The sequence below is a fragment of the Mus musculus genome, chromosome 14, assembly GCF_000001635.26.
Source record: "Mus musculus strain C57BL/6J chromosome 14, GRCm38.p6 C57BL/6J".
Lineage (NCBI taxonomy): Eukaryota > Metazoa > Chordata > Mammalia > Rodentia > Muridae > Mus > Mus musculus.
The window spans coordinates 51,777,169-51,792,178 of NC_000080.6; positions in this window are offsets into that span (position 1 = coordinate 51,777,169).

Consider the following 15,010-nt stretch of genomic DNA (forward strand, 5'->3'; position numbering starts at 1 on the left):
GCTCTTGTCTCTAGCTGCATATGCATCAAAAGATGGCCTAGTCGGCCATCACTGCAAAGAGAGGCCCATTGGACTTGCCAACTTTAGATGCCCCAGTACAGGGGAACACCAGGGCCAAAAAGGGGGAGTGGGTGGGTAGGGGATTGTGGGGGTTGGTATGGGGGACCTTTGGGATAGCATTGAAAATGTAAAGGAAGAAAATACCTAATTAAAAAAAATTTTTAAAAAAAAGGCTGGTGAGATGGCTCAGTGGGTTAGAGCACCCGACTGCTCTTCCGAAGGTCCAAAGTTCAAATCCCAGCAACCACATGGTGGCTCACAACCATCCGTAACGAGATCTGACTCCCTCTTCTGGAGTGTCTGAAGACAGCTACAATGTACTTACATATAATAAATAAATAAATCTTTAAAAAACAACAACAACAACAACAACTAACCCTTAATTCCAGCACGTGGGAGACAGAGGCAGGTGGATCTCTGTGCGTTTGAGGTCAGCCTGGTCTACAGAGCTAGTTCTAGAACAGCCAGGGCCATGCAGAGAAATCCTGTCTCAACAACCAAACAAACAAACAAGCAAAAGTTGCGCAGAATGTGCACATCCCAATGGATACACTTCCTAAGAATGGGGCCTGACAGCTTGAGCAGGAAGAGTGGCTGGCATGAGGACTTGGAAAGGGCCCAAACCTCAACACTTTCCAGCTTTATTGAGGCACAGCCCAGCTTGAAGGTCCCCTTTATCCTTGTCTGCTCCCTCCTGCACTCAACCCAACTGTGAGCTGAAAGGAAATGAGGCTGAGGTTGTGATAAGATGACTAAGCTGTTGTAGCCTGGCTTGGAGTACTAGAGTCCCCTGAAAGGAAGACCTAGCCACATCCTGACCAGGCCTCCATTAGACAAGTGCCAAATATTGTTTTGACAAATGCCATCATTTAAACTGTTTCAGAAGTGCAGAGAAGGATAGCACTCAGGGTCTTTAGGGTGAGGCCACTCTACTGGTATCCAACCTGTCACCGAAATGCTCAGTGTGCAAGCATACAGATGTGGAAGGACCATGTTCCAGAGTCATCAACCTCTCATTGATAGGAGAGCAGGCAGTCCATTGCAAAACCCAGATGGCCTCATCAATCCCCAGGGGGAATATCAGCCAACTCCCAACTCAGGGATTTAGAACCTGTTCACATCAATGACAAAAAATCAGGGCTCTTTTTAAAATGCATTTGCCCAACTTGGAACATATTGAAACAGAAATGGGGAATTTTAAAAAATTTGTAATTTATTAAAGTGCAAGGAAAAACAGTGTGTGTACGTGTGTGTGTGTGTGTGTGTGTGTGTGTGTGTGTGTTTTCCAGGGCTCAGACCTAAGACTTCACATATGATACATAGACTACCATTGAGCCACATTCCCAGGCCTGAATGTTGTATCTTTGTCAGTAATTTTAATTCATATAAAACTACTGCCATTTTTTAAAAAGTATTTATTAAAATGTTTAACCTTATGAAAGCCACAGCATCCTAGCTTCTTCCTGCTGAGTCTTACTTCCTAAAGCTGAGCATCCACTCACATCAGCACAGGCTGCTTACAGTAAACCTGGCTCATAAGCTGGTTCTGGAAGTGCAAGTCTGGGACCCTACAACTTCAGGGATGAGGCAAAAGGACAGAAAAATTGAATCCAATCTGGGTTTCTAAGCAAGTTGAAACCAAACCCAGGCTCTAGAGTCACACCCTGACCCAACATTTCTTAGCACTCCAAAAAAAAAAAAAAATAGTCCCTATAAAACTGATTACTGTAACAATTTTGTAAATAGTGAACACTGTCTTTTCCATAGACAACCGGAGCACTTGGCAGAGCTGTGTCAAATACTACACTGACACCGGGCATCTGTCAGTCAGTAGGTCAAGCATAGTCATTGCAAGAGGATCCCAGGGTTGAAGAAATTCCAAGTATTGGACACAATCTCTCACCAATGGAATCTGCACAAAAAACATCTAACAGTTGGAACAGCAAAATACTCACTGTGGCTTATAGGTCAAGTACAGAAGTATTTCTTGAGAAAATACCTTAGGATATTCATCAAGTTTGGAAAGAAAAACCCAAGGATTTACTACTGGGATATAACCCTGGCTGTACTTCACAACGGAAGTGTGAGCAGGTCTGGAGATGCATCAGTGGATTGGAATGCAAGGGAGGTTTTCATAACAAAAAACTTAGAGAAGCATTTAATCTGTTGAAGCCAAAACTCTTCATCTATCCGATGCTGCAAATGTAGCTCTGTGATAGAGTACACAAGGCTCCAGGTTCAAACCCCAGCACAAAGAAAAACAAATAAAAATTTTATTCCAACATCTTAGATATAGTGGTGTTCTCTTGAGGGTCCATGGTGTAAAACTAGACTTTTAGTACTAGCTCTGGAACAAATTGAGATAGATGGAAATGTACAAAGGAATCTTTTATAGGAATCAACCAGAAAATTACTATGCAGTATACCCTGAGTACAGATTTTTGTTATTGTTTCTAAATGCAATTTTTAAAGTTTGTCTTTTAATTTTCACATGTGTCTGCACTTACATGGGCCATGCATATATAGGTCCTAAAAAATCCAAACACATGTCTGATTCCTATGGAGCTGGAGTTACCTGCAGTTGTGGCCTCTGGGTGTCAAACTCTGGTCCTCTGGAAGGGAAGAAATCTGGAAGAGGGAAAGTTCTCTTAAGCACCGACATTTCACCGATCCCTAAGACTTATTGTCACCTATGTGTTTCTGTGTGTCTGTGCACATGTGTATGAACATGCTAACAAATGCTATTAGAAGATATCAGATGCCCTGTGATGGAGTTTCAGGCAGTGGTAAACCATCCATCATAGATACTAAAATGAAACTTGGGTCCTCAGAAAGAGCATCAAGCACTCTTAACCACTGAGCTATCTCTGCACACACCAACATCATAAACTTTAAAAATGAAAGACATAAATATAAATGTCCCTTATGATTCTGGCTTTCTAAAGCTTTGTTTCTAAGTGTGTAGCCGGGCTAATAGAAAACTTGATTTGGCCCTTCCGGTCTGCGCCAGCAGCGGGTCACCTTAGGAGCAGAGTCAGCAGACACCTCCAAGGTCCCTAGAGGACTCTCCACTCGATCTTAGGACCTCTAGACCTGAGACAACATTATGGAAGCAGAAAACCAGCCATACCAGGGGCACAAGTCCCTTCCGGTCAGGTCCAGCACTAGGTCACCTTCTGTGCAGAGTCAGCAGACACCCCCACGGTCCCTAGAAGACTCTACATGCGATCTTAGGATCACAGGTGAGTGGAACACAACTTCTGTTCCAATCCAATCGAGAGGGACCTGAGACAGCATTAGGGAAGCAGAAAACCAGCCTGACCAGGGGCACTGACCAGACAGCTCCACGCTCCTCAAAGGAGACACCACTTCCAGGCACTGTAACACGCCCAAAATTTTTGACAGCAGGGTCCCAGGATAACAGGAGCTTGGTCTCACCAGTATTTCAGGGTCTCAGAGGAACTTGACTGCCAAGAACCATGACACACCCAGAACCTCAGGTTCACAGGAGCCCACAAGCAAAGGAACACAGAGAAAGCTGGACTCTGAGGAGACCTGAATCAACTGGGATTATAGGAAGGACAGGCTCCAATCAGATATATATATTGAGGACAGCAAATACTTGAGATAATCAGATGGCAGGAGGGAAGCATAAGAACAGAGGCAACAGAAACCAAGGTTATTTGGCATCATCAGAACCAAACTCTCCCACCATAGCAAGTCCTGGATACACCATCACACCAGAAAAGCAAGACATGGATCTAAAGTCACTTCTTAGGATGATGATGGAGAACTTTAAGAAGGAAATACAGGAAAACGCAGTTAAACAGCTAGAAGTCTTAAAAGAGGAAACACAAAAATGCCTTAGAGAGTTAGAGGAAAACACTATCAAACAGGTGATAGAATTGAATAAAACCATTCAGGATCTAAAAGTGGAAGTAGAAACAATAAAGAAAACCCAAAGGGAGACAACTTTGGAGATAGAAACCCTAAGAAAGAAATCAGGAACCATAGATATGAGCATCAGCAACAGAATACAAGAGATAGAAGAGCAAATCTCAGGTGCAAAAGATTCCATAGGGAACATGGACACAACAATCAAATAAAATGCAAAATGCAAAAAGGTCCTAACTCAAAACATCCAGGAAATCAAGGATACAATGAGAAGACCAAACCTACGGATAATAGGAGTAGATGAAAATGAAGATTTTCAACTTAAACGGCCAGCAAATATCTTCAACAAAATTATAGAAGAAAACTTTCCATACCTAAAGAAAAAGATGCCCATGAACATACAAGAAGCCTACAGAACTCCAAATAGACTTGACCAGAAAAGAAATTCCTCCCGACACATAATAATCAGAACAACAAATGCACTAAATAAAGACAAAGTATTAAAAACAGCAAGAGAAAAATGTCAAGTAACATATAAAGGCAGGCCTACTAGAATTACACCGGACTTCTCACCAGAGACTATAAAAGCCAGAAGAACCTGGACAAATGTTATACAACACTAAGAGAACACAAATGCCAGCCCAGGTTACTATACCCAGCCAAACTCTCAATTACCATAGATGGAGAAACCAAAGTATTCCATGACAAAACCAAATTCACACAGTATCTTTCCACGAATCCAGCCCTTCAAAGGATAATAACAAAAAAAAAAATACAAGGATGGCAAGTATGCCCTAGGAAAAACAAGAAAGTAATCCTTCAACAAACCTAAAAGAAGACAGCCACAAGAACAGAATGCCAACTCTAACAACAAAAATAGTAGGAAGCAACAATTACTTTTCCTTAATATTTCTTAATATCAATGGACTCAATTCCACCAATAAAAAAACATAGACTAACAGACTGCCTAAACAAACAGGAAACCCATCTCAGGGAAAAAGACAGACACTATCTCAGAGTGAAAGGCTGAAAAACAGATTTCCAAGCAAACGTCTGAAGAAACAAGCTGGAGTAGCCATTCTAATATCGAATAAAGGCAACTTCCAACCCAAAGTTATCAAAAAAGACAAGGAGGGACACTTCATACTCATCAAAGGTCAAATCCTCCAAGAGGAACTCTCAATTCTGAATATCTATGCTCCAAATGGAAGGGCAGCCACATCCATTAAAGAAACTTTAGTAAAGCTCAAAGCACACATTGCACCTCACACAATAATAGTGGGAGACTTCAACACACCACTTACATCAATGGATAAATCATGGAAACAGAAACTAAACAGGGACACAGTGAAACTAAGAGAACTTATGAAACAAATGGATTTGACAGGTATCTACAGAACATCTTACCCTAAAACAAAAAGATATACATTCTTCTCAGCACCTCATGGTACCTTCAACAAAATTGGCCATAAAATTGGTCACAAAACAGGCCTCAACAGATACAAAAATATTGAAATTGTCCCATGCATCCTATCAGATCACGATGGACTGGGGCTGATCTTCAATAACAACATAAATAATAGAAAGCCAACATTCTTGTGGAAACTGGGCAACACTCTCCTCAATGATACCTTGGTCAAGGAAGAAATAAAGAAAGAAATTTTAGACTTTTTAGAGTTTAATGAAAATCAAGCCACAACATAGCCAAAATTATGGGACACAATGAAAGCATTCCTAAGATGAAAACTCATAGCTCTGAGAGCCTCCAAAAAGAAACTAGAGAGAGCACAGAATAGCAGCTTGCCAACATACCAAAAAAGCTCTAGAACAAAAGGAATAAATTCACCCAAAAGGAGTAAACAGCAGGAAATAATCAAACTCAGGGGCAAAATCAACCAAGTGGAAACAAGAAGAACTATTCAAATAATCAACAAAACAAGGAGCTGGTTCGTTGAGGAAATCAACAAGATAGATAAACCCTTAGCCAGACTACCTTGAGGGCACAGGGACAGCATCCTAATTAACAAAATCAGAAATGAAAAGGGAGACATACAACAGATCCTGAAGAAATCCAAAATGCAATCAGATCCTTCTACAAAAAGCTATACTCAACAAAACTGGAAAACCTGGATGAAATGGAAAAATTTCTAGACAGATACCAGGTACCAAAGTTAAATCAGGATCAGATTAATGACCTAAACAGTCCTATATACCCTAAAGAAGTAGAAGCAGTCATTAATAGTCTCCCAACCAAAAAAGGCACAGGACCAAATGGGTTTAGTGCAGAGTTCTATCAGACCTTCAAAGAAGATCTAATACCAGTTCTTCTCAAACTATTCCACAAAATAGAAACAGAAGGTACTCAACCCAATTCATTCTATGAAGTCACAATTACTCTGATACATAAACCACAGAAAGACCCAACAAAGATAGAGAACTTCAGACCAATTTCCCTTATGAATATTGATGCAAAAAATACTCAATAAAAATCTCGCTAACCGAATCCAAGGACACATCAAAACAATCATCCATGCTGACCAAGTAGGTTTCATTCCAGGGATGCAGAGACGGTTTAATACACAGAAATCCATCAACGTAATCCACTATATAAACAAACTCAAAGACAAAATCCACATGATCATCTCGTTAGATGCTGAGAAAGCATTTGACAAAATCCAACACCCATTAATGATAAAAGTCTTGGAAAGATCAGGAATTCAAGGCCCATACCTAAACATAATAAAAGCAATCTACAGCAAACCAGTAGCCAACATCAAAGTAACTGCTGAGTTGCTAGAATCAATCCCACTAAAATCAGGGACTAGACAAGGCTGTCCACTTTTTCCCTACCTATTCAGCATAGTACTTGAAGTCCTAGCCAGAGCAATTCGACAACAAAAGGAGGTCAAGGGCATACAAATTGAAAAAGAAGAAGTCAAAATATCGCTATTTGCAGATGATATGATGTGTATATAAGTGACCCTAAAAATTCCACCAGAGAACTCCTAAATCTGATAAACAGCTTCAGTGAAGTAGCTGGGTACAAAATTAATTCAAACAAGTCAATGGCCTTTCTCTACACAAAGGATAAACAGGCTGAGAAAGAAATTAGGGAAACAACACCCTTCACAATGGTCACAAATAATATAAAATACCTTCATGTGACTCTAACTAAGGAAGTGAAAGATCTGTATGATAAGAACTTCAAGTATCTAAAGAAAAGAATCAAAAAGATCTCAGAAGATGGAAAGATCTCCCATGCCCGTGGATTGGCAAGATCAAAATAGTAAAAATGGCTATCATGCCAAAAGCAATCTACAGATTCAATGCAATCCCCATCAAAATTCCAACTCAATTCTTCAACGAATTAGAAAGGGCAATTTGCAAATTCATCTGGAACAACAAAAAAAATTAGGATAGGAAAAACTCTTCTCAAGGATAAAAGAACCTCTGGTGGAATCACCATGCCTGACCTAAAGCTGTACTACAGAGCAATTGTGATAAAAACTGCATGGTAATGGTATAGCTACAGACAGGTAGATCAATTGAATAGGTTTGAAGACCCAGAAATGAACCCATACACCTATATGGTCACTTGATCTTTGACAAGGGAGTTAAAGGATCCAGTGGACCACTTGAGCAGACCTTGGAGATTGACTATAAACTGTACGAGTCACCAGCTGTCCCAAACAAGACCTAGATGTCTGGCTGACAGTTTCCCCAAGGATTGGACAGAAACTAGAGACTTGGGGTTGGCAAAACATTGATCCCCTATATTTGTGGAGCTCAAGCTGAGAACAGACTCAGTACATGTTCTGCCAATATCCCATGTCCCTAGAGACACAGAAGAGGATCATTCCCCATATTCGGGAACTGTTGGCCTTGGGAGTGTTAGGCCCTGCCAGTCAGCATGGAACACCCCACCATTGCCTGTAAAGAAGCCAAAGTCCAATGGTTATCACCCCATCCAAGGCCTACAGGAAATTAACTACAGGGTCATGGACATACATCCCATGGTGCCTAATGCTTATACCCTATTGAGCTCTCTACCTCCAGATCAAAAATGATATTCTGTTCTAGACCTAAAGGATGCTTTCTTCAGCTTACCCTTGGCTCCCAAAAGTTAGAAATAATTTGCCTTTAAATGACATGATCTTAAAAGAGACATTAGTGGGCAACTAACTCACCCAGACCCACCTGCCTCAAGGCTGCAAAACTTCACCCACTATTTTTGATAAAGCTTTACATGAGGACCTGGGTGAGTAGAGAGTCAATAACCCAGATATAACCCTTGTGCAGTACATAGATGACCTTTAATTACAGCAGAAACCAAAGAGGGGTACAAAAAAGGGACCCATAATCTCCTCCAGGTACTGGGAAACATGATATTTTGGGCATCTCCCAAAAAGACACAGCTCCCAAGACTGGGGTCCCCAATCTCAGCTATATTCTTAAAGAGGGCCAGCAGTAACTTTGGACAAAAAAAAAAAGAGAGAGAGAGATTATTCTCAACATACCCATCCCTCAGAGCCCAAGACAGGTAAGAGAGTTATTGTGGTCCACAGGCTTTCACAAACTGGATTCTAGCTGTTGCTGAAATAACCAAACCTTTATATGAGCAACCAGAAAAGCCAAAAAATTTGTTTAAACTCAAGATCATCAAAGTGCTTTTAAGAAAATAAAGCAGGAAGGGGTCTGTAACCCTATAGGAAGAACAGCAATATGAACTAACCAGTAGCCCATGAGCTCGTGTCCCTAGCTGCATATGTAGCAGAAGATGGCCTAGTCATCTATCAGTGAGAGGAGAGGCCCTTGGTCTTGTGAAGATTCTATGCCCCAGTATAGGGAAATGCCAGGGCCAGGAAGCAGAGTGGGTGGGTTGGGAGCAGGGCAGGGGGAGGGTATAGGGGAGTTTTGAGATAGCATTTCAAATGTAAATGAAGAAAATATCTAATAAAAATGTTTAAAGAAAAGAAAAGAAAAAAAGATAAGAAATTAAAAGAAAAGAAAGCAGGCCCTGCTGTCAGCTCCTGCTTTGGGGCTACCAGACATCACTAAACCATTTTACTTATACTTTGACAAACAAAAAGAAATAGCCAAAGAGGTCGTAACTCAAACTTTAGGGCTGTAGAAATGGCCTGTGACGTATTTGTCAAAAAAACTAGACCCAGTCACAACAAGATGGCCACCTTGCCTGCATATCATTGTGGCTACAACATTACTGGTTAAGGATGCAGATAAATTAGCTTTGGAACAAAATGTGTTCATGACTAACCCCCGTGCAACCAAAGGGGTACTCAAACAGCCGCCTGACAGGTGGTTCAATCATGGTCACATGACCCATTATCAGACCTTACTAGTTAACCCTGGCCAAGTTACTATCCAGCCACCTGCTTCATTAAATCCTGTGACCCTTCTCCCTGACCCTGATCTAGACCATCCACTTCACAAATACAGCGAAATGCTGGCCCAAGTACACAGTACTCAACCTGACTGAAAGGTCTCCCCTCTGCCAGGAGCAGAGCAGACTTCACAGACAGAAGCAGTTTCATTCTGGGGGGGGGGCGGGGGGGAAGCAGAAAAAAGTAGGAACAACAGTATCCCTGGAAACAGAGGCAATTTGGGCCCAGTCTCTTCCCCACCCCACCCCCACCCCCCAAGTAACTCAGCTCAAAGGGCTATACTGATAACACTATCCCAGACCCTTGTCATGGGGAATGTGCTGGCCGTCAACATCTATATGGACAGATGATATACATTTACAACTGCTCACATACATTGAGCCATACACCAAGAGAGAGGGCTTCTACTGCAGAAGGAAAAACTATCAAAAACAAAGATGAAATCCTACAATTACTCAAAGCTCTCTGGCTGCCAAAGAGAGTGCTGATCATACACTGTCCAGGCCATTAGAAAAAAAAAAGAAAGAAAGAAAGAAAGTGGCCAGAGATAACAACCTAGTTTCCAAAGCTGCGAAAAAGGTGGCCCTAAAAGAAACAGCTGCCTCCAAGTTGACTGTGACCCTACCAAAACCGCCCAACCGCAACCTGCCAGAATGCCCGGCCTATTCAGAAGAAGAGATCAAATGGGCCACGAAGCAGCCCATGAGCCTGTGTTCAGAAGACTGGTGACAGATGGCAAATGGTAAGCTAATATTACCCACCTCCCTAACAAGATCTATTCTCAGGAAATTCCATAGAGTCACTCACATGGGGTGAGACAGATGGCTGACACAGTGAGACAATCTAAAGTCACTTTCAGAGACATGCAAATACTATCAAGAATATAGTGTCAAGCTACAAAGCTTGCCAATTAAGCAACACCCACAACACTGCCAAACATCCAGGCTCTCTGTTATGAGATAAGAAACTGGGGGCCTACTGGAAAGTTGATTTTACAGAAATCAAACCAAGAAAGTACAGCTACAAGTACTTACTGGTGTTTGTGGACACTGTGACCAGATGGACAGAAACATTTACAACAAAGGCTAAAACTACAAAAGTAGTGGCTAACAAGTGGCTAAATGATATCCTACCCAGTTACAGATTCCCTCATATGACAGGGTCAGAAAATGGACCAACATTGGTGTCTAAGTAAACCAGGACATAGCGAGATTTCTTGGGGCAGATTGGAAATTACATTGTACATACTGACCCCAAAGTTCAGGCCAGGTAAAACAGATAAATAAAATCTTAAAAAAAAAAAAAAAAAAAAAAACCTTGACCAAATTAGCCATAAAAACTGCTGGAGACTGGGTGGTACTCTTCTCCTTTGCCTTATATTGGGTGAAAAACTCTCCTTGTTAGATGAGAATAAACCCCTTTAAAATTATATATATTGCAAAGTTTGGAGCTGAGACAAAAGGATGGTCCATCTAGAGACTGCCATATCCAGGGATACATCCCATAATTAGCCTCCAAGCAATGACGCCATTGCATACACTAGCAAGCCTTTGTTGCAAGGACGGTGATATAGCTGTCCCTTGTGAGACTAGGCCGAGGCCTAGCAAACACAGAAGTGGATGCTCACAGTCAACTATTGGATGGATCAAAGGGCCCCCAATGGAGGAGCTAGAGAAAGTATCCAAGGAGCTAAAGAGATCTGCAACCCTATCGGAGGAACAACATTATGAACTAACCAGTACCACAGAGCTCTTGAATCTAGCTGCATATGTATCAAAAGATGACCTAGTCGGCCATCACTGGAAAGAGAGGCCCATTGGTCAAGCAAACGTTATATGCCCCAGTACAGGGGAATGCCAGGGCCAAAAAATGGAAATGGGTGGGTAGGGGAATGGGGGGTGGGGCGGGGGAAGGGGGTAGGGGACTTTTGGGATAGCATTGGAAATGTAATTGAAGAAAATATGTAATAAAAAAATTATATATATTGTCCCATTTTCTATCATGCCTAACCTTCAGTCAACAGCTATTACAAAATTAGAAGATGATAAATTAATTACTAAGGTCAGAACAACCCAATGGGCTCAAAAACCGGTTTGGCCTAAACTGCATGCCCTCTATGAAACAGGTCCCGTTCCAGAACCACACAGGTTTCAGCATAGAGACTGGTTCCATGTAAAGAGGCTTCTTTATATGCAAGAGCCCTGATAGAGAAGACCCTGCATCGTCTTGCTGACCACAGCAACTGCTGTTAAAGTAGAAAGAATCCCTGCCTAGGTACACTACACTCACATGAGACCAGGTAATGAGACCTCTCCCCAGAAAAAGATCACCAGACTTCACCATTGCCGCTAAAATAGAAAGGTCAAAGGGAAACCAACCCTTTCAAGCTAAAGTTAACTCAATATGAAGCTTACTGTTTCTACTAACTGTATGTACTGCTGTCCCCAACCCATGCCTCCATTCAGAGACCAGAAACCCACACCAGCCTTTTGACCTGACCTAGACAATCAAAAATCCTGAGATTGGTTAGCATGCCCAACTGGCCAGTACAAAGAGGCCACAGGAGACTCCCCGGTTCCCAGATTTGACCTTTGATCTGGGCCAGCTGGCTGATAACTCATGACCTGACACTCGAGGGACCTTATGAAATCCATACCCCAAGTTTATGTGGGAGACATTTTATATGTGTCCCAGGGCTGGGGCAACTGTCACATGTCGGGGGCAAAAACAATTCTGTTGTGCCTCTTGGGACTGTAAAACATCAGTCACAGAAAACAGGGGTTAAAAGATATTAAAATAAGACCTTATCACAGTTGCCTGACAGTGAGATGGTTCCACAGTTTTACTTAAGTTCACCAACAGGGGGAGTCAAACAAAAGGATGGGAAGCTGAAAAGTCATGGGTTATCCAGCTTTACATTAACAGAGGGAGCAACCCTACACTCCTTTTTACAGTTAGACTCTTGGTAAAACCAACTGAAAATCCCCTGCCAATAACTTTAGGACCCAATCAGGTTCTGGCTAACCCAAAGTGCAGAAAAAACCTGTGCTAACACCGTTCTTCAGACTGGCAGATACTGTTCTCTCAGTCTTTCTCCCAACCCCCTACAGCTCCAGTCTTTAACTTCTTTTTTATTTCTTCCTGATGAAGGTATCATTGAGTAGAGTGTTCTTCAGTGTCCAAGTTAATGTTGGCTTTCTATTATTTATGTTGTTATTGAAGATCAGCCTTAGTCCATGGTGATCAGATAGGATGCATGGGATAATTTCCATATTTTTGTATCTGTTATGGCCTGGCTTGTGACCGATTATATCGTCAATTTTGGAAGACATTCCAGGTGCTGAGAGGGAGGTATATCCTTTTGCTTTAGGATAAAATGTTCTGTAGATATCTGTTAAATCCATTTGTTTCATAATGTCTGTTAGTGTCCATGTGTCTCTGCTTCGTTTCTGTTTCCAGGGTCTGTCCATTGGTGAGAGTGGGGTGTTGAACCCTCCCACTATTATTGTGTGAGGTACAATGTGTGCTTTGAGCTTTACTAAAGTTTCTTTAATGAATGTGGCTGCCCTTGATTTTGGAGCATAGATAATTAGAATTGAGAGTTCATCTTAGTAGATTTTACGTTTGATGGGTATTAAGTGTCCCTCCTTGTCTTTTTTGATAACTTTGGGTTGGAAGTCATTATTATTTGATATTAGAATGGCTACTCCAGCTTGTTTTTTTTTTTTTTTGACCATTTGTTTGGAAAATTGTTTTCCAGCCTTTTACTCTGAGGTAGTGTCTGTCTTTTTCCCTGAGGTGGGTTTCCTGTATGCAGCAAAATGTTGGGTCCTGTTTGGGTAGCCAGTCTATTAGTCTATTTCCTTTTATTGGGGAATGAGCCCATTGATATTAAGAGAAATCAAAGAAAAGTAATTGTTGCTTACTCTTATTTTTGTTTTTAAAGTTTGGATACTGTTCTTGTGGCTGTCTTCTTTTATGTTCCTTGAAGGATTACTTTCTTGCTTTTTCTAGGGTGTAGTTTCCATCTTTGTGTTGGTGTTTTCCCTTTATTATCCTTTGAAGGGCTGGATTCATGGAAAGATATTGTGTGGATTTGTTTTTTTCATGGAATACTTTGGTTTCTTCATCTATGGTAATTGAGAGTTTTGCTGAGTATAGTAGCCTGGGCTGGTATTTGTGTTTTCTTAGGTTCTGTATAACATCTGTCCAAGATCTTCTGGCTTTCATAGTCTCTGGTGAGAAGTCTGGAGTAATTCTAATAGGCCTGCCTTTATATGTTACTTGACCTTTTTCCCTTACTGCTTTTAATATTCTATCTTTATTTAGTGCATTTTTTGTTCTGTTTATTAAGTGTCAGGAGGAATTTCTTTTCTGGTCCATTCTATTTGGAGTTTTGTAGGCATCTTGTATGTTCACGAGCATCTCTTTCTTTAGGTATGGGAAGTTTTCTTCTATAATTTTATTGAAGATATTTGCTGGCCCTTTAAGTTGAAAACCTTCATTTTTATCTACTCCTATTATCCGTAGGTTTGGTCTTCTCATTGTGTCTTGGACTTCATGAATGTTTTGAGTTAGGACCTTTTTGCATTTTGTATTTTATTTGATTGTTTTCTCCATGTTCCCTATGGAATCTTCTGCACCTGAGATTTGCTCTTCTATCTCTTGTATTCTGTTGCTGACGCTCGCATCTATGTTTCCTGATTCCTTTCCTAGGGTTTCTATCTCCAGAGTTGTCTTCATTGTTTCTACTTCCATTTTTAGATCTTGGATGATTTTGTTCAATTCCATCCCGTGTTTGGTTATATTTTTCTGTAATTCTTTTTTGTTTGTTTGTTTGTTTGTTTGTTTGTTTTTTGAGACAGGTTTTCTCTGTGTAGCCCTGAAGTTCCTGTGAAAAGTGCATATTCTGCCAAGGACCAGCCTCAGGTCAGTGAGTATTTTCTGAGAGAAGGGGTTTCTGAGAGCAGCAAAAACAAACCACTCGAAGTCAAATCTTTGGTCTATGCTGGTGGACTGTGTTCTGCTGGAGACAGTTTTCCAGCCTGCTTTCACTCTGTTCTGATCCCCCCACCCACACCCCTTGTTGCAGATCTGATTTCTCTGGAAATCTCTAGATAGCTCTTGAGGTTTCCTTTTGATTACACTTTGAATCAGCATCTCATAACCCCTTAATTTTTAGGAACCAGCAAGAACATAGTTCCTTTTAACATTGCCAAAGAACTCAGAGATCATCCTGCATCTCTCAAGCAGAGATGGTAAACCAGCTGGGTGGGACCTGAAATTTCTAGTCCTAAAATCACCATTTTTACGCCACCTGGGCTTAGTCTTACTATGTCCCAGGCTGACCTTCAACTCAGGAATGTGCCTGCCTTTGTGTCTTTCTGACAAGCTGGTTTATAGATAGTGTACCTGCCTTTATTCCTTCACATTCATGAAGCCCCTCATATAATACATATTGCATCCTTAATTTTCACATAGTTGAGAAATTATACATTTTCATACTCATTTTTTAAAATTCTTTTCCACAGACTGTAAAACTGTACTGAAGGTCCCACTGGACCATTCTGCTAAGACATTAGCCAAACCTTTGACACCTGGACTCATGCTACCTCGGATCCTTATGGAGGCATTAAGGTCAACAGGGAGGATAT